The sequence below is a fragment of the Lepisosteus oculatus genome, chromosome 6, assembly GCF_040954835.1.
Source record: "Lepisosteus oculatus isolate fLepOcu1 chromosome 6, fLepOcu1.hap2, whole genome shotgun sequence".
In the NCBI taxonomy this organism is placed as follows: Eukaryota; Metazoa; Chordata; class Actinopteri; order Semionotiformes; family Lepisosteidae; genus Lepisosteus; species Lepisosteus oculatus.
Window position 1 is genome coordinate 7,199,417 of NC_090701.1, and position 25,043 is coordinate 7,224,459.

Consider the following 25,043-nt stretch of genomic DNA (forward strand, 5'->3'; position numbering starts at 1 on the left):
AATGTATAAGGATTAACTAGTTAAATGTCCTTTTAATGCACTTGTATAAAACATTGTATGTTTCTACCTAAAAAATCTTATTTTTTTCATTTTTGTTTTAGGAACGTTTGAGAAATATGTATTACTTCAAATAATTCACATAGTACATAAAATTTGCTAATACATTACAAAAAGTTTCAGCCCAGTTACCTTGAACCTTAGTTTGTTGATTTCCATGGAAATGCCATAAAGGATTTAATCATTTAAATATTGAAAGTGTTTACTGCTGTAACAATTTCTACATAATAGAATAATCAATTTGTTGAAAATGGACACTCTGATACCGAAGCCCTTGCCAACAATATGGATACTAAAGTTGTATTTGGAAGAGAAGTAATGTTCATTCTGCAGCTATCCAATGCCTGCAATATAAGGTAACTCTAAATGTTAAATTGCTCAATTATTCTATTTTCTCAGTTTAACATGAATATATTGTGCATGCCTTTTGGTTCTGCCAAAACTTTCTGGTGATGTTTTTTTCTTTAAACGTGCAACTTTAATATAAAAAAACTATATTGTACATTGTATTCATGAATATTGATGGAATAAAAATAGTTGGTTTAATCCAATAGAGGAAATAACTATTGTCATTTTGATGTTAGAGATAGATTCTTTCTTCATTTATGACTATACCAGTTTTTATTCATTTCATTGAATTCGGAATTTGCAATGATTATTTTTCCTACTGATGTTAAGTACATCATCTCTCACCCATTACAAAATAAAGTCACACTGATCCAGGAACCCCAAGCATCACACTACTTCTATTTTAGCATCAAAGTAATAATAGAAGAATCATAATTCAATTTCATTTCTGTACATACATTAAATGCACTCCCATGATACATGAGTAATATATTTGATGTTCTGCCAGGCATTTTATTTTTAAAAGTCATCTTTATTTGCATTTAACTTATAACTGTATAGCACAGGAACACACTGCATGTTATGTAAATTCTCTCCCTCCATTATCCCAGTTGTGTTATGTTGCTGGTCTTGCTTCTGAATAGTCAGCTATATTCAAGTTGAGCCAAGAAATAACATTACACTGTCTTGCTCAATGTGCATATTTTGCTTCAAATAGTTAGCCAACTTGTGCCAACTTAAGAACTATCTTAAGGCTTCATCTGATCATTATGTTACATATTTACTCCATCTTGAAATTACAAAAAATGAAGAGCAAGGGGAAGAAAATGTTGTACCTCAGTAATTGTGTATGTTTTGAGTGCTTTGACATCTAAAACTTCAATAATTATATGTTAATAGAACACAGAAGAAATATGACAGTAATGGTTTACACGCAATCTGAACTGCAGCATTTAAAGGATCTGGAAAAAATTGATGGTAAGTAATCTGCAGACAAAAAAAGACGGACAAAGAGTTTCTAAAAAGATGCAAGAAATGAAGTAGGACAGCCAAATAATTGTCAATAAATCAAATACAATGAAGTGTGCAGATCCAAAGGAAGGAACTAATATTTAAGATCAAGCAAAAAAACATCAAAGAAAATGTAGACCAGGGAAAATGTAGAAAAGAATCAGCTTCTCAAAGGAAAAAAAGAGTCAGAACTAACTAAAGAGCAAAAGATAGAGTATGAAAGAATGAATTTTTATTCATGAATTGACATGCAGTAAGAATAAAATGAACCATGTAGAAATTACCAAGTAGTATTCTTTAAATTATAACAGTAATATAACACACCTTAACTCATTCTGATGTTAGTTCTGTTAAAGAATAAAATCCTTTTTTCTTTGTAATCCTTTTTTGTAATTAAATGCTGTGTAGTTAATAAAGATTTGTAGATTTGTAATAGATAGATGTAATAGATAGTGATTCCATATTTATGATTTGAAGCAGTTAAGTAATACAAAACGTTATCAATATTTGATTTGAACATGATTAAGCGTAGTTGACTTAACAATAAACTTAAATAAACTATCCACACTGTGGATAAAAAACCATAATATTAATTATAATTGTAACGCACTGTATGGGATAATTCATAAATGGTGCTACATCAGCTTGGCTTGTATATTGTATTGCAGCTCCAGCTTCTCACACCACTGGCTTGAAACAGGAGATGCCAAAGTCACACATATTCTTCATATCATAGAAAGTATAAGTATCAAATTTGCCACATTTAAAAGGGATCTGAAGTGTTTAATCATGCTAAATTATTGGACATGTGAACTAAAAATGGTCATGGTAACAATAACCAGAGAAATTGTGTGGTCTTAGGGCTTCATCAGTAAAAAAATCCTAAATGTCATGTCATTTCCACCAATAAAAGTCATAAGAAAACATACATCCATTCTGAAAATTGCTGAAACCTATGAGTTATTTTCAATATGTAGAAGCTAAGAACAGAAACGTGGTTGCAGATTGGTTTCATCTGTGCACTGGTGAAATATCCCTGTGAACAAAGAGTGCAGTAACAAAAAGTGATTTGTGAGATATGCTTGTACTTTGAACCTGATGGAAATATATTAATTAAATGTTTAATATCCAATTGAACTGGTAAATGGGAAAGGATACCTCTGGGAGCCATATAACAAGTTGTACCAGAAGCTTAGGTTTAGCTGTCATGACACCTAAATTTCAACCAGGTGAAGTTCAAGTGGGGAACAACAAAAAAGAAGTACAATCTTTTCAGACTGGGACATAACGTTTTGCCAAAAGGACTCAAAAGCCTATACAAAGGAATGAAAACATTTAGATGCAAATTACTTGCAATGTGAATAGCTAAAACCTGATGGCAGATGATTATAATAATTAATAATAAATTAGATATCTCTTTTCTGGAAACTCTAATAATCAAAGTGCTTTTCAGGTAATGAGGTTTCCTCTCTATCACCACCAATGTGCAGCACCCACCTGGATCATTTGACGGTAGCCATAGTGCACCAGAACGCTCACAACACATGAGCCAGTGTATCAGGAAGGAGAAGAGCGATGATACCAATTCAGGTTCTTAGATCTTTTCTGCAAATACTGCTCCATTTTTTTAATGAAATAAAATTCATAAGCAAGTGTTTTAATTTAGTTGGAAAGTTGGAGTAAAAGATTTGCTTAAGGAGTCATGTAATGGGGTGTTTAGTCATTGAGGTATGTTGAGCTTTCTTATTATCAGAAGGGCCTGGGAGTTTGGGCTACAGATGGTCATATAACCTGACAGAAGCTTTTCATGTTGTATTTTTCAGTGTTAAGCTGAAGCTTCTTGACCTTGTCTCACCACCACTTGTTTTTAATGTCTTGAATCTTCATATGAGATTCTGCTTTGTCTGTAGAATGTCATCTTGCCATGTGCAATGAATGTTTCTATTCCAAGTGAACAGGTCTTGAATCTTGAAGTCATTCTCATCATACCAATCTGGGTGTTGTCAGGTGTTTGAAATTACAGGATTGCACAACACTTCTCACATCCTTAATAAAACTATATCCACATAAATATATAGTATTTACTTGGAATTTAATCTGTGCAGAGTTTTGCTCAAGTTATTCTTTCCTTCTGCTTAGACATAAGAGATGTCTTAAGAAAAATATCCCTTTCTTACAAAATGTGTAAGCTAAACCAATTATTAAACTTAGTTTGACACTACCTTGTTCTTTAAAAACAGTATTCTAATTGCATAATAAATGCTTTACTCTTATTTGTTGTGCTTTCTGCTTTGTATGTAACAGATACATTTCCTAGAATTTCTTAGAATTATATCAGTCAAAGTACATTATACAGACAATAAAGGTGAATTTTAATTCAATTATAACTAGTGCCTATACAATTAGGGAACACAAGTCATCCTTTAGCACTATAATACATACAGCCACTGATATGACATACTGGTCCACCCAATAAGCTAGTTGACTGAATTAATATAGAATGTGTCAAATATAGTATTTTTTATTTTAAATTAGAAAGTACTGCCCTCAGGTGGAAGAATCAATTACTACAAAGAATTATACAGTATTTGCTTTATGGTAATATGATGTCCCAGAGATGGTGCTGAATTAGAAAAAAAAACAGAAACACTTACACTCCAGAACCTGATAAGAATCACAATGAAAAATAAAACATATTGTGATACTTTCTACACCTTTACATAATATACTCCTAACTTGAAACTGGTAAAACATATCTTCGTTGTAACAATAATGCTTAACATTGTGTTTATATTCTTCTGTCTTTCCTATTGTTAAGCAATGAACAATGTTTCAGGTTTTCTTTAAAAAGATATAAAAGTTATCTTATGTTTCATCATTATGAATGGTGTTATGTTTGTGGTTGCTGTTCATGTTACTGTCAGTGCTTATTATTAACTTGTAAAAACATTAAACATTACTTGGAAGACTACTGTGCTAATTTTAATATGACTGTGTTCCTTTGTCTTTTGTTAACTGAGTATACATTCGCCTCCCAGAATCCATCAAGTATATTATAATCAAATTTAATTGTCAATGATAGAAAGCATGTACTGTACAGTACCAATAAGAAACAGCATGGTACCAAACTTAGTACAAAATTTGAAATATTCATATTGGTTGTATCTGCAAAACAATATTCTGTCATTCTAATTCTTTGCAAACTTTAGCTAAAAACAGAATGAAAATGTAATTACAGCCAGAGGTCCTTGTAATTACACAATAGCATTTTAGAAGCACAAAATATATATGATGAAATCAACAATCAAATAATGGTGTACAAACATCTGTCATGGAAGTGAAGTTGTAGCTTGATCATTTTTTCCCTTTGATTTGGCTTCTATTTCCTGAACAATATCATATATCTACAGTTCTGAAAAATCAGTAATGTTCCCAGAAATGGTCTTACAAAACATTGCTTTTGAACCTTCTTTGGAAGACAAACATTCACAAGGTTCTGTGCTTCCTATGCATTGGAAAGTTAGGAAGAACCAGACCCAGGGGAGAAGCTGGCTTTCAGATACAGTGCAGACAGGCTTCTACAGATCAGGACCCTGGAGAGCTGCTTAAAACAGTCTCAGTTAAGCAAGCCATGACTATGGGTCCTTCATGAAACACAATTCAAAATGAAAAGGCTCATATGACTGCAAAAAAACTAAGAAGAAAGTGTCCTTCTTATAAATACAGTCTATTAGTAATGACGGCAGCCCTCTTTGGCTTTTGGGCTCTCGCCTGTTGGGAGTTAAAGACAGGAGAATTAAGCAGTGCCACACAGAAACAAAACAGAGGAAAGCTTTACTGCAGCACAGTGTGATTATTCTTTAAAGTCACATACACTATAATGCTTAAAAAAATACTAAAACAAGCTATATATTTATTTTTGTATAAAATGGTATTTCTTTTCAGAGTATATTCATCAGTTATATTTCAGGATTGGTCAAGCCCTTTTCTAAGAAGCCTACTAGGTTGCCTGGAAATTAGTTTTGTGACCAGGACTGATTAACTGTGGCTAATTTAAATATATATCCTGATGGAAAAAATAAATGCAACACCTCCTCCTCCATACTCTGGCCCTCCTGTCTGCATGGAAGAGGCTGAAGAGTGACTCATCTGTGAAGAGGACTTGATGCCACTGCTGACGAGTCCATTGCAGCCTCGGCTGTGACGTCTAGGAGGTGTGAGCAGAGGGCCTCTGACAGGTTGCCTTGCTCAAAGGCCAGCAGCATGGAGCCTCACTGTCCTGTCACTGATGCGGGCATTGTGTCTGCCGGCAGTTTCAGCAGCAGTATGGGTGGCAGATCTGAAACGATCTCTCAAATGGACCAGTCTGATGTGTTTGTCCTGCTCTGGTGTGGTCACTCGAGGGTGACTGGATCTTGGACAGTCATCTGTCTTGCCAGTTTCCTGAAACCTTCTCTGCAGTCGGGATACAGTGGAGCGGCTTACTCCATAGTGTCTGGCAATGCTGGCACATGACATGCCTGCCTTCAGCATACCAATGGCCCTCTCCCTTGCTTCTGGTGACATTCGAGGCATTATGGAATGCATAGAAAACTAAGTGTGGCCTTTTTCTTCCAGTGACCTAAGCTTTGAATTAAGGCATTTTTAAAGGTGACTTGATCAGGGAAGCAAAGATATACAGTGATATACCCCGTCAATGCACAGAGTCAGCCGCTTAACTGGACACTGCTTTAAGTGTTTTACATAGCTGTCCTATGTCCTTAGTGACTCCACTTGGGAGTCACTGATTTTTTCTGTCTCTACCCTTATTAGTGATTACATTTGTAGCCTTTAGGACATTTGATTACTAATTTATTTCAATTTTTTGTACCTCTAGAGGGAGCAACATGGTAGTTAAATTACATATTGTGACTGAGAACAAGTTCATTCATATAAGCACATACTGTACAATCTATTACGGATACATTTGTTGCCTTTAATGCTACCGAATTATGGTCTTCTGAGTATAGGATGATCAAGTATTAATAGCCTACTTTTGGCAGTTGCAATTGACCCAAGATTATTGGCTATTAACCTCTTTGGTTTTGGTATTCGGAGTACAGGATTTTTCTCTGTGCTTCATAGGTTCAAAGCTTTCTGCATTTCTTTGTGCAGCTATAGGGATACAAAAACAAGCACTTTCACATAAACAACAGCCTGTTTCATTAAAAACAAAAAACAAAAGCATTTTCAAATTAATTAAATCAATACAGTCACTGCTTCTGGAAAAAATATATCAGTTGTCTGAGGCACATAATGGAACCAAGGCATTGACAGATATATACTGATGAAAAAAAGAAATGCAACATTTTCTGAAATGAGAATACTATAGTTATAGCTTATGTACTTTCACACAAAGATGTCAATTTGTTTTAAGCCCTCTGACCAGCAAAACAGCTTGTGCAGTGAGGCATTGCAACTTGCCAATCACACAAAAGCTTGTTACGTGCACTTTTACCCAACGGGGTCCAGGTGAAACAATGCCTGATCGGAACACCTTTAAAAAGACCTTAATTCAAAGTTTAGGTCACTGTTTTCTGTGCATTCCATAATGCCTCGAATGTCACTATTCTGCAGGCAGGCATGTCATGTGCCAGTGTTGCCAGACACTATGGAGAAAACCTCTCCACTGTATCCCGACTGCAGAGAAGGTTTATGCAAACTGGCAGGATAGATGACTGTCCAATATCCGGTCGCCTTCGAGTGACCACACCAGAGCAGGACAAACACATCAGACTGGTCCATCTGAGAGATTGTTTCAGATCTGCCACCCGTACTGCTGCTAAAAACAGCCGGCAGACACAATGCTCGCATCAGTGATAGGACGGTGATGCTCCATGCTGCTGGCCTTATAGCAAGGCAACCTGTCAGAGGCCCTCTGCTCACACCTCCTAGACGTCACAGCCGACTGGCTTTGGCCAGACAGAGGCTGCAATTGACTCGTCAGCAGTGGCATCAGGTCCTCTTCATGAATGAGTCACCCTTCAGGCTGTTCCACGCAGACGGGAGGGCCAGAGTGTGGAGGAGGAGGTGTTGCCTGTCACGGATGTCGGAAGGGCATGCCGTTGAATGACAAGGAGAGCAGAAGAGAGCCTATGTGTAGCGGCAAAATGGGCAACACGGAGGTTAGCCTGGGCTCAGGGGGTTAGACGATGTCGGGGTAGAAACCTCAGGCCATGGACGTGGGGCGACCTGGTACTAGGCTGGACTCAAGACATCTGTACCCTCAATGCTGGGCCAGGAGTAAGGGGAGACGTGGAAATATATAGCCCCACACAAAGACACACTGGAAGGACAAGAAAAGCACAGGGAAACTAGTAACAGGACAGAGAAAGAGCACCCTCAAGATGTTGAGGGCGTGACATTGCGTTTCTTTTTTCCATCAGTATATATTGTTTTACATTAAATTATTGATACAGGTACTGTAAATTTCACAAAATGTATGGAAAATCAGTCTGTTACTAGAACAGATGCCATTCAATTGCAATTCTGCAAACAAAAACTATCAAACATTTAATATTCTAATATATACATTCCAATGTTCTAAACAATTTTAAACAAACCAATTCTTCTTTTCCTAGAAACATCACACCTAGACTTTTATTTTTGGTGTGATGTGAAATATCATTAAATAAAGGTGAGTATTCCATATTTCATGTCTCATAAGATATTGTTAATGCACAGATAGTTCATGTTTTAAAAGCTGAGTCGACACGTTGCTGTTTGAAAAGTTTTGGTTAACTCTTTTGAAGAAAAAATGAATTACTTTAGATCAAAGCAACTGTGTGATTTGGTTTAATGTTACATTAACTGCCATAATTTCCTTCTAGTGGTTAGAAAAAATGCTTATACTTCAAAATTAATAATCAGAACTGTATTGCTGGTTATACCATTAGAATACATCATCCATATCCTAATCGCTTCATACATTTCAGGGTCATTGAGAGCAACAGGTATTAGAGGGATCCATTCTTGAAAGGATATCAGACCATTGCAGGGCACACACAGACACAAACACTGACACACTCACAGGGCAAATTTTCTGAGAAGCCAATTAACCTACCAGCACATCTTTGGACTGTAGGGAAAAAAGGGAGCATTCAGAGGAAAACCCACAAGAACATTATTCACCCATAAATACAGATATTGTATAATTAATTTAATCAATAAACTGAGTGATAGAATATACTGTTTCATAATTATTTCAAAAGAGTCTTTTTAAAACTATAACTAAATCCTTAGGTTAACTGAAAAAAAACCATGATTGCAACCTAGTGCAGTAACACATTTGTGAGCCAGGGTCTGTATTAACTAAGAATAAGATATTTACAATTAAGACTCTCTAAAGCACTGTACTTTTATGTAAAGTAAAGGAGGCCAGCAATATTTATAAAACATACACAGGCTCTTAAGTTTTAAGCAGAGATTTGATGATTCTTAATGCTACTGTGTTTTAATCCAAGGAACCTGAATAGATTAAGTGGCTTTAGTACATTATGTACATTAGGAACCAATTGTGCTTCCTCTTTCTGTTCAGAGCACTAAGATATTTTAATCATTTTGAGCTGAAAGCATCCAAATACTGTAGCTTAAAAGAGGGCAGCATGGCAGCATGGCAGTTAGCCAGATTTTGTATGTTCTCCCTGTTTTTGATGGTTCCTCTGAATTTCCACCACCTCCACAAGATATGCTGGCTAGGTTAATTGGTGTCTCTAAAATGTCCCAGTGTGTACATGTGCACGTTTTGTCCATTCCAGATTTTTGCTGTATTTTGCTCAAGGTGCTTCTAGGATAGACTCCAAGTTACCATGACTTAAGCCAGAAGTTAGTGGATTTCTTTCGGCAGATGGATAAATTGGAGAACTCTTTAAACTCTTTTTGCATGAAAATGTCCATGCAAATGTGTTCCAAGAAATGTGTCTGTTATAATATGTGTTGGTGTTCTTGCTTTGTGCAACAAAATTATTTATCATTAAAAATTAAACCATCACTTAGTCGATGAAAATAAATAGAAAAAAGCACTAAAGTAATTTTTAATGAAAATGAATTGAGATGCTTTACTTAGGTGCTTGATTGAAATTATGCTGTATCTGGTATTTGAGTCAGAAACATTTGCTTACTGCCCTGTCTTTCTCAGACCTGAAGAAGGATCCATGGCCGAAACATGTTTTCTTTTTTTTTCTTCTCTGGAATAAACCTATTACTTGTTCCTTTGTAGCCTACACATGCTGACGCAGCTACCCACCTGAACTAACTAGTATAATGTTGAACAACAGTTTAATTTGTAGAGAAATTCAGAAAATAACTGGTTTCACTTTGATTACGCTCTATTTAATAAATATAACTTGTTATATTTTGAATTAATATCACCCTGTATCTCTCAGCTGGCAACACACTGAAGCTAAGCAAGGTTGAGCCTGGTCAGGATGGGAGACCTCCTGGGAAAGCTATGGTTGCTGCTGGAAGTGGTGTTAGTGGGACCAGCGGGGAGTGACCACCCTGTGGTCTGTCTGGGTCTTAATGCGGGTCTTAATGCCCCGGTATAGTGGCAGGGACTCTATACTGTAGGGGGCACCGTCTTTTGGATGAGACATTAAACCGAGGTCCTGACTCTCAGTGGTTATTAAAGATCCCCGGGCATTTCTCAAAAAGAGTAGGGAGTTATCCCAATGTCCAGGCCAAATTTCTCCCCTCAGCCTTTACTGTGGCCTCCAAATTGTCCCTATGTATGATTGGCTTGCACTTGCCCTGTGATGGACTGACGCCCCATCCAGGGTGTACCCTGCCTTGTGCTCATTGCTTGCTGGGTAGGCTCCGGCTTCCCACGACACTGCATGGTATAAAGCAGTCTGGCAAACGACATGACATTACATTTTGAATATTTATTGTTAATATTTAATATTAACAATAAAATTAAATATTAAGTTAAATCTTATTGTAGAAGTAGAGTTAAAAAAACAGAAACATATATATATATAGCCAGTATAATGTTGATCTTGATGGAGACAAAGAATCTTCCAATTACTAGATTGTAGAAGCATAGGGAAAGAGAAAACAGGTGGTATTTTTAATTGCCTCAACTAACCCAGATGGATAGAGAAGATCCAGCAAAACTGCAACAGTAGAAATCTCTTGGGAAAAAAAGACTTTATATATCTCACTTTTACCAATCAGTAAAGGATTGCAGTAATCTTTAAATATAGTAATTGGAACTTTGTTTGAAGTTGTAACGAGTCCTCAAACATTTTACAACTAATGATTTGATCATGTTTTTTTAGAATATAAAACTTATTACATTCATTTCAGAACTCTGTTACATTAAATTAACTCAAGTCATATTCAAAACGTGTAATTTTGATATTGGATAAATAAAAAATTATCATTGTTTCTAAAGTAATCATTTGTATGAAAGATACAGACTGCAACAAGGCAAGCAAAAATGTGGTATATTATACAGTATAAAGTTTTGCACCCAGGTCTTCCCTTTGCGAAACTTTCACGTTTCCCCTCTGACTCCCTGAGTACCCCCTAGCAGCAAACTCAAGGCTAGATTGTCATTCCCTCAGCTAGCAAGTCATGCCAAATGCTCTTAACTGCTGATATAAACATCAATATCAAATATATGTACAGTATTCACATGTAATTTAAAAAAAGGTTTCTCAACATTAACCATGCATGTAGTCAATTCTTGTAAAGCATATTATATTACACAGTAAAAGTATATCAGCATTTTTGGGCAGGAAGGTGGCCCAGTGGTAAACATTGCTGTCTTGCAGCATTGGGACCCTGGGTTTAATTCTGGACCTCAAGTGTTATCTGCATGGAGTTTGTATGATCTCCCTGTGTTTACATGGGTTTCCTCTAGGTGCTCTGGTTTCCTCCCACAGTTAAAAAAACATACTTAATTGCTTTTAGGAAAATTAGTCCTGGTGTGAGTGTGTGCGTGCCTGTATTTCTGTGTTGGCTGCCTCGTGATGGACTGGTGCCTCATTCAGGATGTATCCTGAATTGTGCCCATTGCTTGCCGGGATAGGCTTGGAATTGAAAGAAGCAGTAAGAAAATGGATGAATGGAGCATAACAGTGTTTTTAATTTACAGAACATTTTGTAAATCTGATACATGCTATTCTTAAATAAATTACTTTCTTCATCATAATCTATTTTTATGATGAATTATAATCATAATTCATCATTAAGGGGCCAAAATAATGTGTATCACATCTGAAAATGACTGAGATATAGAAATTCATATCCTGAACCTAAATCTTGTTTTGATAGTGAATCTGAGTTTCTACTAGTCTGATTCTGCAATAATGAAAATATTATAAAAACTATCAAAATATGTATATAAATTAAACCTGGGGCTGGATGTTAACATGTATCTAATGTAAATGGAACCAGATATAGCTATTTAACTACTTTTAGATCGACATTAACATGATGAGAAAGTTTAATATTCATATTCTATTTATTTATCATAACATACACATTGTTTAAGAATCAATCTTTGTAAGCCTAACGTGGGAAATATTTATCATTAAAACAGTTCTCCTTTCTCCATTTAGTGAATGACATCAATAAAGTAAATGATCAGGTTATTATCAGGTTATAGTTATCAGGTTACTGTTAGGTTATTACAATACACCATGTGTATGATGGAACTCATTGAATAACTAGTGATAGTTTGGGTCAGATGACATTTCAGTAACAACATGCATGATGCTTAAACCTGCTTTTCTGTGCTTAACTGAGCTGTTCTGGTTTTCACAAAGATCCTAAACACAAAGTAATTAGTTTGGTAAGAAAAGTTTCTCAGAGGGCAGGATTAGTTTGGAAGCCAAGCGTACTAACTGCATCCTGACAGATCAGTGTGAAGATATATGGTCATAATTCTAGCTCCAAGGCACTTCTGATGGTGTATTTAAGCCCAGAGTACTTGAAAATTAAATCCCCAATGTTAAAAGGCCAGAAAAAAATCACAGCAAGCTGGATGTAGAGGTCTTAAGGTGGAAGGAGGTAGGGAAGAGAAGAGGGTAGAATTGTCAGTCCTGTTGAGATGTTTAGCGTGTTAAAAACAATTGAAAAAATACATTGGTCCACCTGGTGGCAATGTCAGTTACATATTTTGTATATTAAAGAGCTCTAGCAGCTAAATTCCTGTTTTTATTTGGCAGCTAATAACTATCGTGTAGCTTGGTTCGCTAGATGAAAAACGCATCATTGTTGTTTATATCTCTTCATGCAATGAGAATAGAAAGAACATCCTAGCGAGCATAACTAACTAGTTATATATTTATGCAAAATAGCTACATGTAATTGGAAAGTTAAATGTTGTAGAACTGCACACAATCTTCCTGCTTGACACTGATGCAGATGACAGAGGGTTGGAAGTTTAGCTTTCTTTCCCTGAACTCTAGTGAAGAAGTAATAGTGGTCACCTTTTACAGCCAAATCTTTTCTAGACCTAAGCACAATTACTACTGTATGTCAGCAGACAGGAACTGCTGGCAGCAGTTGATGCTGTAGAGCACTTCAAACACCCACTGTTTCACAATCTCCTTCCTTACTGAACCCATCACATTCTCACATGCACCAGATTCCACAGATTCTCACTCCTGAACCAATTATCCAACCACATCCCTCTCCCTTCTCTATTTAAAGTTCCCTCACGCACCTAACTATTTTCACTATTGAAAGGACTCCTTTAGAGTTTTCTAGTGCATGTTTTTGTCTTGTTGGATTTCACGGTTTTTGGACTTAACTTTTCCCTTTTTCATCTTTTGGATTGTCTTCTCAGTTTGTCTCTGCTCTTTCTGGTTAACCGATCTCTAGCTTCTCCTATCGACCTTACTTCTGGATTACCGTTATGGATTGTTTTCCTCTGCATCCTGCACAATTCACGGCTATGCACAGGAGCATCAGAAAACAACCTGACGGTTCTTGGACAATATGGACTTCCATTCACAGTTCCCACTGAACAAGCAGCCTTATGGTGGTTTGTCGTCAGTCAAAAATTCAAATGAATGGGATGAATTGGACAAGCATTCTCCTTTTCTGATATCACTCTTGGATCAGTGGCTAGGACTACAACACACCCTAGAAAAAGTGAGGATGATCCTGCCTCCAAAGAGTCAATATGGTGAGTACTGTAGTTGTTCTTTCTGCTTTGAAAAGAGAAGGGTTTTCCAAAATTTTCAAAGTGTCCTTGGGGGTAAAATTACCATGTCCCTCCACCAGCATCCCAGTTCTCCTCACACAAGAAAGGAACTCACTTCACCTGCAGAGATGGCGTTTGAGACTTTGCAATGCCTTGAATATTGTAAAGTGGCTGAAAAAAGAAAAAAATAGTTTAGATGAGACATATTAATGGGAAGGTTTTAGTGTTTTGTTTTCTGAATGTGTGTGAAATAAATCTGAGATGTAATGTATTGTATTAGGTTAGTCAACCTTAATCTGGGAAAGAAACTGTATTCCTAAATAAGAGAAGACACTGAATCAAATTTCAGCAGGAGACAGAGTCACAAGTCAGAAGGGTTATCTATCTTTAAAACTGTAAAAATTGTGATTGCTTTAGGAGAAAAATAATAACAGTACCATTTTATTTCAATACATTTAAAGAATGGTGCAATTGCACACACAATATAATACGCAACAGAATCAAAAAGAAAGTGAAAGAAGAAAATCAATTTTGAGGAGGTTTACTTTCTCTGACCGCACACATCTATTCTACTCCCCAGGCTGAGCTGTGATTTTGAAGGCTGAGTCATTTTGCGTTGGGTTCCTTTTCTGGTTGGTGTGGAACCTGTATGGTGATTGAGAGGCTAGAGTAGGTCAAGGATTTTTCAAATATGATTTTGAAGGTAAGTGAGAAGGCAGGAAATAACTATTTGAGTTTGGGCACCTCGGTCATACTGTTTGGGATTTATTTTTAAATCCTGCCTTTTTTCTACACTGTTCATTATTTATTGAGTAAAACAGTCTTAAATGTTTTCATTCCAGTCAATGACTCCCTCTTTTCATAAAAATGAATGTCTGTATTTGTGCTGTTACTGAGAAAAGTAATTTCCCTGATTTTCAGCTGTTAAATTTAAACTTGATATTCAATATTTTAATAAAACAAAGTATAATATAACATAAAATTAAACACAAACATAATACATACAGTACTTAATTACATACAGTAGCTAAAAGGTATTCCAATCATTGCAAATTATTGACAACTATCTGGATTTAAATGATTATTATATTATCTGTAACACACATAGACGTTTGCAGTGCTAATAAAATAATAGAAAATTGTGATTCACAACAGTAATTAAAGTAGTTAAAATAAAAAAAAGAACAGTGATTATCATATAATAGCAGTGTTGTAAACTAAACAAACAAATGTAAGAACTCAAGATCCACAAACAGATGGGAATCTGGTCAGTCTTTCTAAACATTTTTATCTCTAATAGATAGTGTACTTCAGGTGTGGAAGACCTTATTGCATTTGCATTTTTACTGCAAAATGGTAAGTATATGAGCTGCCTAGCAAAATCGCTGATGCTATTTAGAAAGATTTGAGGCAACACCTGAGAGAAGATGGTACAGAAACTCAAAAGTAAATCATGCCATAATACTTAACAAAATTAATGTTCCTAGAGAAAAAATAAATAAAACCATTTTTAAATATAGTACATAAAATAAAGTGACTATGCTTTTACATACCATGACAAGCTACTGTATGTGGCCTTCATGCATTAATAAAATGCTTATGTGCATATGTGATGTCTTTCATTGCACTGGAAATCTTAAAGCATATTTTAGGAGGCTTCATTTTCAATATTCATTTGCAGGTTTCGACTTCACGCCTCTCTTCACCTCTCTCGACTTCGCACCGCCTGAGTGCCCACTCTGCCTCCCTCCTGCTCCAGCCTCCTCTACACTCCCGGCTTTTGTTCTCCTATGCTATATAATCTCTGCTGACTTCCCTGTCTTTCTCACACCCGAATAAGGCTCCACAGCCGAAATGTTGTTTCCTTTCTCCTCTTTTCAGCATGGAATAAAACTTTACTTGTTCCTTTGCAGCCTACGCATTGTGATGCAGCTACATACTTGAACTATTGGATCCAAAAATATTGGATCACCTATCTAGAAATGATTCAATCGTTCCTTTCTATTAAGAAATAGAAAAGACTCTTTGAAAGCTTTAATAGCATAAGACTTTTATTTTACAGTGTACTAGATTTATCATAAGATACCCATCAATGATAATGTGTATTTTGGACACATTGAAATAGGTAACTGTACATTTCTTTTCTGTTTGAGTTTAGTGGATTAACAGTATAGAATGTGAAAAGAATCAACTGGTATGCTTTATAACTTTCTTCCAGATGACACAAAACTATGATGGATTCCGCCCTTAAAGTGTCAGGGGGATCCAATTACATAAAAACCTACCATGAATGATACTGAACATTTTCTCCTACCTTGGTATCAAAGGGTAGCATTTTCTGAACGCAGAACATCATGCTGGTCTTCCAGCTGTTTCTGCAAATGCCATGCCCTGGCAAACAGCTGCTGAACTTCAGGTAATTCATCTCAACAGCTGGAGCACATCTAGGCCTGTGGAGCTGTGACCCTCATGTAATTTCAGCTGCTGGACATATCTAATAAGTTTTATTTCTGGTACTTTCCAGTTCAACTTCCCTTATAGAAACTTAATCTCACATAGATAAGGTCATTTCTCCTGAACTCTACACACTGGGGCAGGGTTATACTCCTGCTGTGCTTGTTTGCAACTGTCGAGTGGTCTGAGGTATTGGAATTCCAACCCTTCTTTCTCCTCTTCCACAGAGTGGAGACTTCAGCTACTTCCGAGAAGGCCACATGGCACTCATGTCCCACCATAGGTACTTCCATAAGCAGGAGGCATGTGTGTGATGTAGCTGTTTTTCTATATGTCTACTTTGGAAGAAAGGGTCAGTGTCAGCGCATGGCACTTTACTCCTAACTGAAATTTCATATCAATATAATCTCTTTTGTAGACAGATTATTCAGATAAAACATATGATAAGTGCATCTCTTTAGTGCCTGTTGCCTCTTCTGTGCTATTTTGATTAAGCCTCAATGTTTAGTATTCTTGTTATATGTTAGTAGGGACAAATTTAATGTTTTTTAATTTACAATAAACTCACATTTAATGGCATTAATATAAATCAAATGTAAATACATCTACATGTACAGTAGCCTGGAATCTGCAGTACCTATAGCCCCCTTTTTTTAGTAAGGACTGACAATAAGTGAAGTTATATAAAAGACTTAGACTTATAAAAAGTCTACTGTTGGTCATTGACCCCTGGCCTGAGCATTGCTTTCATTTGACTCTTCACTGTAGCCGTAATACCATCTGACAGTTTTCTCATGTCTCCATTGTCTTCTACAAAATCCACTAAATTGTCTTTATTTTTTTTAGCTTACCATTTTCCAAGGCACCCTGAGCTACCTGATTTTTGTTTGCTTTCCATGTGGCACTGAATCAATGCTCACTCAGTATTGCCCGTGGAAATTTAACAAATGGTACTAAACTTGTCTGTTGACAGAATGAAAATTGTGAGTCCCAAACTCTGTAATATGTTCTGCTGCAGTTAAATTTATAGATTTTATTTGGTTTGCTCATTTTGTACTCCACAGCAAAATATTAGCCAGCTAATATTGCTATGCCCCTGAGAGGCAAAGTAACCTTGATCACCTAATCTCACCTTGTCCTCTGTGGTACTAAAACAATTGTGCTCAGCCACTTGAGGAATCCCATTTACAGGCAGGGGGACACCGGACCCAGGCTTGAGCTTGTTATCATAGAGCTCAACCTGCACTGCACCTTTATCAGTTGAGCAACTCGGAAGACACCAATTTTTAATATTCTATTAACATGCATGTGTTTTATACTCAGATAATCTTGAGGTACTGTAAGTCATGTTAATCTTCCCTTTGATATATGAAACTACTAAGATATTTTACACAGCTGCCAATCTAACTGCTCACTTTATGGATCATCTAAATAGAGTTATTAACTTGCATGAGTGCCATATACACATATAGATCCAAATTCAAGTTTAGTGAACCATTTGATTTGTGCCTCCAATCCTGGTTTCTATCTTCCGATCAAAAGTCATCACTAATTCTGACACCTAAATTTGGCTTGTGCTTTGATACAAATGTCCTACCCAGGCCCTAGACAATATACCACCATTCTTTGCTCCGAGTTTTATCCAATCTGACATAAAGATTGGAGGCTGGATATAATCATTTTGACTAAATTAGTATGTGCAAGAGACCACTTTGAATTCTTTTTTGAGGTCTGTTGGCTTTGTCCATATGGGGACATGTGATCCTGCAATCCAAGCTGTATAAATCTAGATATATCCGCATACACTCTGTCTTAGTTGGGGGTCACGTTGTTGATTTGATCTGAGGCTCTTAAAAGTTATTTCTCTCCAGAAAATATTAAATTTAAATTATTCTTCAGTTTGATTCTATTTACAGTAACTTTACTTTAAAAATCTGCATTTATATTATAAAGTGAGTCAAAACACATCTGTAAATGCTTTGTGTATTTAAATCTATCTATTTTTATTGAATGTTACACTGCTTCTATGGGTTTGTACTTTATGCTCAAAGTTAATTATATATTTTTATGTCGTTTATGATAACTTGCAATGGATTGGCATCCCATCCAGGATGTTTCCTGCCTTGTGCCCACTGCTTGCCAGGACAGGTTCCCCCATGGCACTATATTGGATAAAGTGGCGAGGAATGAGTGGATGATCATTTTGTCCGTTATATTCTGCATTATTTTGTGCAATGGGCCTGTGTGATTTGCGTTCTTTAGGGTTCTGACCTTCGTATCTATATAGCCAGACAGTTGTTCCTGAAACCAAGTGTGCTATGACCAAACATTTCAATAAGTACACATTCTATATGTTCCTTAGTTGTGGATTTTATCTTGCTTGTCAGCTTAATGATTATATTAAGCTGCATCAAAGTTCGTTGTAAGATGGGATTGCTATGAAATATTTACAAACCTGGCATAATAAAGACCTCAAAACAAAAACATTATGTTAATTTTTTTATAAAATTGACTTTTGCTATATCTTATAAATTATAATAAAAAAGTACCTTAGAGACAGACAACATCACTAGCTTCTGTACTTTTGACTTCCTTATAAAAGTCAGTGGTTTAAATGTACTTACAAGTACTTTATTTTTATAGCTAATCAAGGGAATTCTTTACAGCTACTTAAAAATCCATCTTAATTAAATTCAAATTGCATTCAAGAGCTGCATCTATAGGGTTCTTAGATTGGTCAGGGGCAATACCAAGATAAATATATTAATATACCTAAAGGTATTGAAAACACAACAAAGGCTACTGGTTTCTTACATTTTTTGCATTTTAATGCCTCTCACTGTATAATTCATAATTGTTATGATTAATAATAACAATAACAAGAATATAATCATAGGTTTAAATACATTTACTATGGAGACAAACATTTGCAATGGAACACAATGCATTGATTAGATTTAATTAATACCCTGCTTACTCGTAAAATAAATAAGAGGCAGAGTGGCTAGTGAATCCAATACATTTCATTTTGTGTTCATGTATATCTTGACATACAACATACATACTGTACATCAACGGTAAACTTCTGATTACTTCTATATAAGTTACGGTACCGTATATATTTCTAAAGCATCCTTTAGATTGAGGTTAAATTGTTGCCTGGATTCAATGATGTCCAGACTGATACAGACTGGCCTTTGTAGTAGAGCAACAAAATAGCAATGTTTTGTTGCACCACAAATCCCCTGAGAGTTTAATGTAGGGGCTCACTGTAAGGCTCTACAACACCAACAGAAACAAATGATTGAGCAAATGAATTGAATTCAGACTTTCTGGCAATTTGCTGAAAACTTGCTCACAGTGTAACAACCAGATCTAAATAAATCGACATGCTGTCAGGTGAGTTAGAAGAATATATAGCAGAAGTTAGAGCTTAATTGGCACATACTTTAGAACTTCAGAACAGGTATCAACTTCTAGGAAGTTTAACAGTTTTCCACTCAGATATTCCTTTAGTGAATATTACCATGTTTGGTTTTAATTGCTCATAGTTGGAGCTCTCAAATATATTGTAACATGTTTGTTGTATGCTGTGAAGTAGTAGACTACAATGGATTTCAGTATTGTATGTCCTTTCCTTCAATTTTACATGGTTTTGTTAAGTTTAATTTGTTCTCTAGCACTTTGATGACATTTAATTTGAAAAAGGTAAGTATTTCAAAATTGAAAATATGAATCTACATTTTATGTATTTCTATGGAACCCCTGATTCTATTTTATATATAATATATTTGACAATCAGTTAACCCGTCTTGCACCTGTTACTTGACAGGATAGGTTCCAGGTCAAATTAAAATCAAATCAAATCAAAGTTTATTTATCAAATGCACAACAATACAGCGTGCAGCAGTAGTTGCTGGCAATGAGATGTCTTTTCTCTGAGCTCACAAAAATCACAACAATCACAGAAATCACAAGAATCACAAAAACACAAAAATCACAAAATTGAGGTTATGAAAATAAGGTTACATAATAATAGATGTAATAGAAACTGAATAAAACTCAATATGAGTAGGGCTGCTATGTGTCCATGGTGAATGCAGTATATACAAGTAGTGGCGTTATGCTGAATACAATGAAAACTGTGTGTCCATGTAGCCTTTACATGTGATTTGCTAAAGGAGCTGCAGGTTGGCTATTTAGCTGTCTTATTGCCTGGAGTTAAAAGCTGTTCCATAGTCTGTTGGACTTGGACTGAATGCTTCGGTACCATTTACCGGACGGTAGGAGGGAAAACAGTCTGTGACTGGGATGACTGGGGTCCGTGAGAATGGACCTGGTCTTCTTCAGACATCTAGCTGAGTAGATATCCTGGATGTTTGGGAGCTCACAGCCGGTAATGAGCTGCACTGACTTCACCACCCTCTGCAGTACTTTGCGATCCCGGGCGGAGCAGTTCCCATACCAGGCGGTGATGCAACCAGTCAGGATGCTCTCAATAGTGCACCTGTTGAAGTTGGCCTGGATATGTGATTGCATGCCAAACCTCTTTAACCTACGGAGAAAGAATAGGTGCTGCCATGCTGTTTTGACCACGGTGTTGGTGTGGTGCATCCAGGTTAAGTCCTCTGAGATGTTAACTCCCAAGAACTTAAAACTGCTGACCCTCTCCAATGCAGTCTGATGTAGATAGGTGTATGATCTCCTCCCTGGTGTTTTCTATAGTCCACAATCATCTCCTTAGTCTTACTGATGTTCAGAGAGAGGTTGTTCTCCTGGTACCACGCTGCCAGGGTTTCAACCTCCTCCCTGTACGCAGACTCTTCACCATCTGTGATCAGGCCGATGACTGTTGTATCGTCCGCAAACTTAATGATGGAGTTTGAGTTATGCCTGGCGACACAATCATGAGTAAATAAGGAGCAGAGGACAGGGCTAAGCACACAGCCTTGGGGGGATCCAGTGTTTAGAGTCAGGGTAGAGGATATGTTGGTGCCCACCCTCACCACCTGCGAATGTTCTGTCAAGGATCCAGTTACAGACGGAGGTGTTCAGTCCCAGGTCCTGGAGCTTGATGACAAGCTTTGAGGGCACTATGGTATTGAATGCTGAGCTGTAATCAATAAACAGCATTCTCACATATGTTCCTTTCTTTTCCAGGTGTGAGAGGGCAGTATGGAGGGCAGTGGCAATAGCATCTTCTGTTGACCTGTTCTGGCGATACGCAAATTGCAGTGGGTCTAGGGTGTCAGGCAGTGAGGAGGGGATGTATTCTTTGACCAGCTGCTCGAAGCACTTCATGATAACTGTTGTGAGTGCAACAGGGCCGTAGTCATTTAGGCAGCCGACTCTGGGTTTCTAAGGAACGGGGACAATGGTGGTTTTCTTAAACCAGGAAGGAACTATAGACTGAGCTAGGGAGAGACTGAATGCACATGCCTTCAGAACGCGGCCAGGGATGGCATCAGGGTCAGTAGCCTTGCGTGGATTGGTCTTTTTAAAAACTTTACACACATCCGCTCTGGATATGATCAGTGGGTTTCCGTCTTGGATTTCTGGAATCTTCCTGACTGGATCTGCATCACTGACCTCAAACCAAGCATAGAATTAATTTAGCTCATCAGGAAGAGAGGCAGACTGTTGTGCAACATAGCTGGGTTGCGCTTTGTAGTCTGTAATGGTGCGCATACCACTCCACATGGTCCGTGTGTTGCAGCCATGATAATATGACTCTAATTTTACTCTGTAGCTGTATTTAGCTATTTTGATAGCTTTCCTGAGGTCGTATCTAGATTTTTTGTATTTATCCATATCGCCAGAATTAAAAGCAGCTGTCCTTGCTTTCAGTTTGGCGCACATCTCGCCATTTACCCACTGTTTCTGATTTGGATATGTGCGAACAGTAATCCTGGGAACCACGTCTTCAATGCATTTACTGATGTAACCACTAACATAGTCCGTATACAGATTGATATTATTTTCGGCAGCTTGGCGGAAGATCTGGCAGTCAGTGTTAGCAAAACAGTGATTTAGTATAAAATCCGATTCATCCAACCAACGTTGAATGGTTCTTAACGCTGGTCTCTCCTGTTTAAGCCTCAGCTAGTAAACGGGAAGTAGCAGAATGGAGGCGTGATCGGATTTGTGTATTCTCGTGTCTGTTAAGGTGAGAGTGTAGTTCATCCAGTGTTCATCCAGGTCTCCTGCAACCCTGAATTAGATAAAGAGGTTAGAAAAATAAATTAATATATACAGTATACAGTATATATACACACATAACTATTGACAGTAATAATACAGTGGTGAAGGACAAACATAGTTAAGTTTAAAATTGTAAGGTCTTTTAAATATCTTAAATTTCAAAATGGATTCTAGCAAATGTCTCTTCAGAAGCTGACAGGCTTTTTTTCTATTTTGTATCTTTTCAGTTGTTTTATATTTCAGAAGAAATTGTGATATCAATATTTGGTATATAATATACTGTGTATATATAGCCAGCAGTCATATCATCTTGCGACTCACAACTGACAATCCACTGAAGCTAAACAGGTGTGAGCCTGTTCAGTACCTTGATAAAGCATGTATGGAGTACTGTATATACGATTATGCAGTCCACAGTGAAGTGCTTAACAGCGTAGGAATACTGAGGTAGAATGACATTTTTGCAACCAAGCCAGTTGTCACGATTATAGTCCCCCCTCCTTAAGGGTGCTCCAGCCCTTTCACTCAAGACTTTATTCTATGCACCTGCTCCCTATTCCCAGCCCACCTTAAAAGCCAGGCGCTGACGCTCATCCGGGCTCTGCATCTGATTTCCATATCGTGCGAGTCCGTGACCTGGAAGCGCCTGGTCCCGTTAAGGTTTTAACCTCGGTTCCCGTTCCTGTTCCCCGTCCGCCAGTTCCGACCCGGCCTTCGTGGTTTTTAATTCTTGCTCTGATGGATCTTCTGGTTTTGGACTTACCCTTGTGTTTTGGATATTCCCAAAGGACTACTCTCTCGGATTGTTCGCCTCGGCCACACCTCCCCCGTGCACCAGCGCACCTTGGACACGCCCCCCTGTCTTCAGCCCCGTTTTCCTGCATGACGTTTCCCCAGTGTTTCCCCACTCCGTCGGACTGTGTCGTCCGCATAGGGTCCGGAAAGAACTGTTCGTTACACCAGTAGCAGTTTATGCAAGTTTATGGATCCTCTAGTTATGCATTTCCAAGTAGCAGACCCGTGCTGTTTGATAGCAACGCTTTTTTTTGCATAGAAATTGAACCTATGAAACTATAAATTGACTTTAAAACTTATACTTTTGGAGTTGTATCATAATAAATATGATTTACCAGAGGGAGGGAGGGATTATAAATTATCAATAGTGCAAATCTAAACACATTTGAAAGCCAGAAAACATATATATATAGACTTTGACATAAGCGATAAATCAAAGATAACTGTGGCCTTTACTTTCCTCTTTTTTATTATTTCAGTGTCTTTATTTTAAAAAATAATAATTTAAATATATACAAACTTGAGTAAATTCACTAGTCTCATAAAATTCTTGTACCATTCTATCTCGTCATTCTTATCTTTAAATTCCTCTTTAAAGATAATTTTAAGGCAGAATGTAATATTTCAGATCTTATTACAACAGCAGTGTTAAAACTCATGATTTCTTCTGGAGAACATTGCAGTCATTCAATTACAAATATTGCTTGCCTCATTAACTGCTAAGCAGTGTAGGGACTATGTAAATAGAAAACAAAAAAGTTTTGACATTGCAATACATTTCATCATGCGGCATTTTCTTTGGTGTCAAATTACTATTTACTCATATTTATAGTGTTACAGCTTATATGTTCAAGTTTTGCAGGGCCAGCATAAATATTGTAACATAACTTAAGTTGTATGCACGTTAACATTCTGTCATTATTTAATTATTGGTTTATAACTACAAATAGCTTGAAATTTATATAAAAATACAATTATTACAAATCTTCATTTTACAAACATAGAACTGATCTACAACTCATACTGTATTGTACTATTGTACATAATGAACTTGTATCACCTAAATGTGTATTTTTTAAAATCTCACACTTCCTTTTATTAATATGAACTCTGAGCAATGTATATTCTCAAGTAAGTGTTTTTTCTGACAAATGACCAGAAATTGAGGTTTTATTTGTGGTCTCTAAATAAAGTCTGTTCAATTCAAAAGCATGCATGCATCTTTATGTCCCAGAAATTAAGTTTAAAAATCCCTCTTAAATCTCAAAAAGAAAAAAAAAGATATGGACATTAGATGCATTATTAATGCACTTGACAGCCTCCATCTCCTTAAACACTTCCTGTATATAATAACAAGCTTGTCCTCTGCAGTCTTTGTGAGAGGTACACTAAATTAAGTTCATGATAAAAAATGTAGTACTGGAGTTCTTGATCTGTACTAGCTGTCTCTAGCAAAGCTGTACTATATAATACTGCATATGTTTTTAATTAGAATAATTTCTTTCAGTTATTACGCAGAATAAAAATTTAATTTAATTTAGATATTAATCCAATTACAGATTTACTTTGAAATTTTTGAAGTTTTTGAATTGGCCTCAAAAACACACAGTTTCAATTAATTATATGCATGTACCGATTCTGTTTTGTTAGGTTTATACCAAGGTGGAAATTTGAGGTAGAAGGCTTTCATGCCTTGAACATACAGTATACACAACATCAATCTCCCAGCCACTCATTCTAGTAATATACTTTTATGACATATCTAAATCCATGCTTATACACCTCAAAACTTGCTTAAACATTTATTCTGTTCCTCCTAGAGACGTTGTAAAAAAATTGAAAACATTAACTGTACAGAGCTAACAGAAAGGATTGCATTTGTTAAACAGTTATGTAGTCAGTAATTCCCCCAGGTTCTCACCCCACCCTACCATCCAAAGCCAAGAGACAGTACTATCAGCACACTTTGTTTTAAGGACTA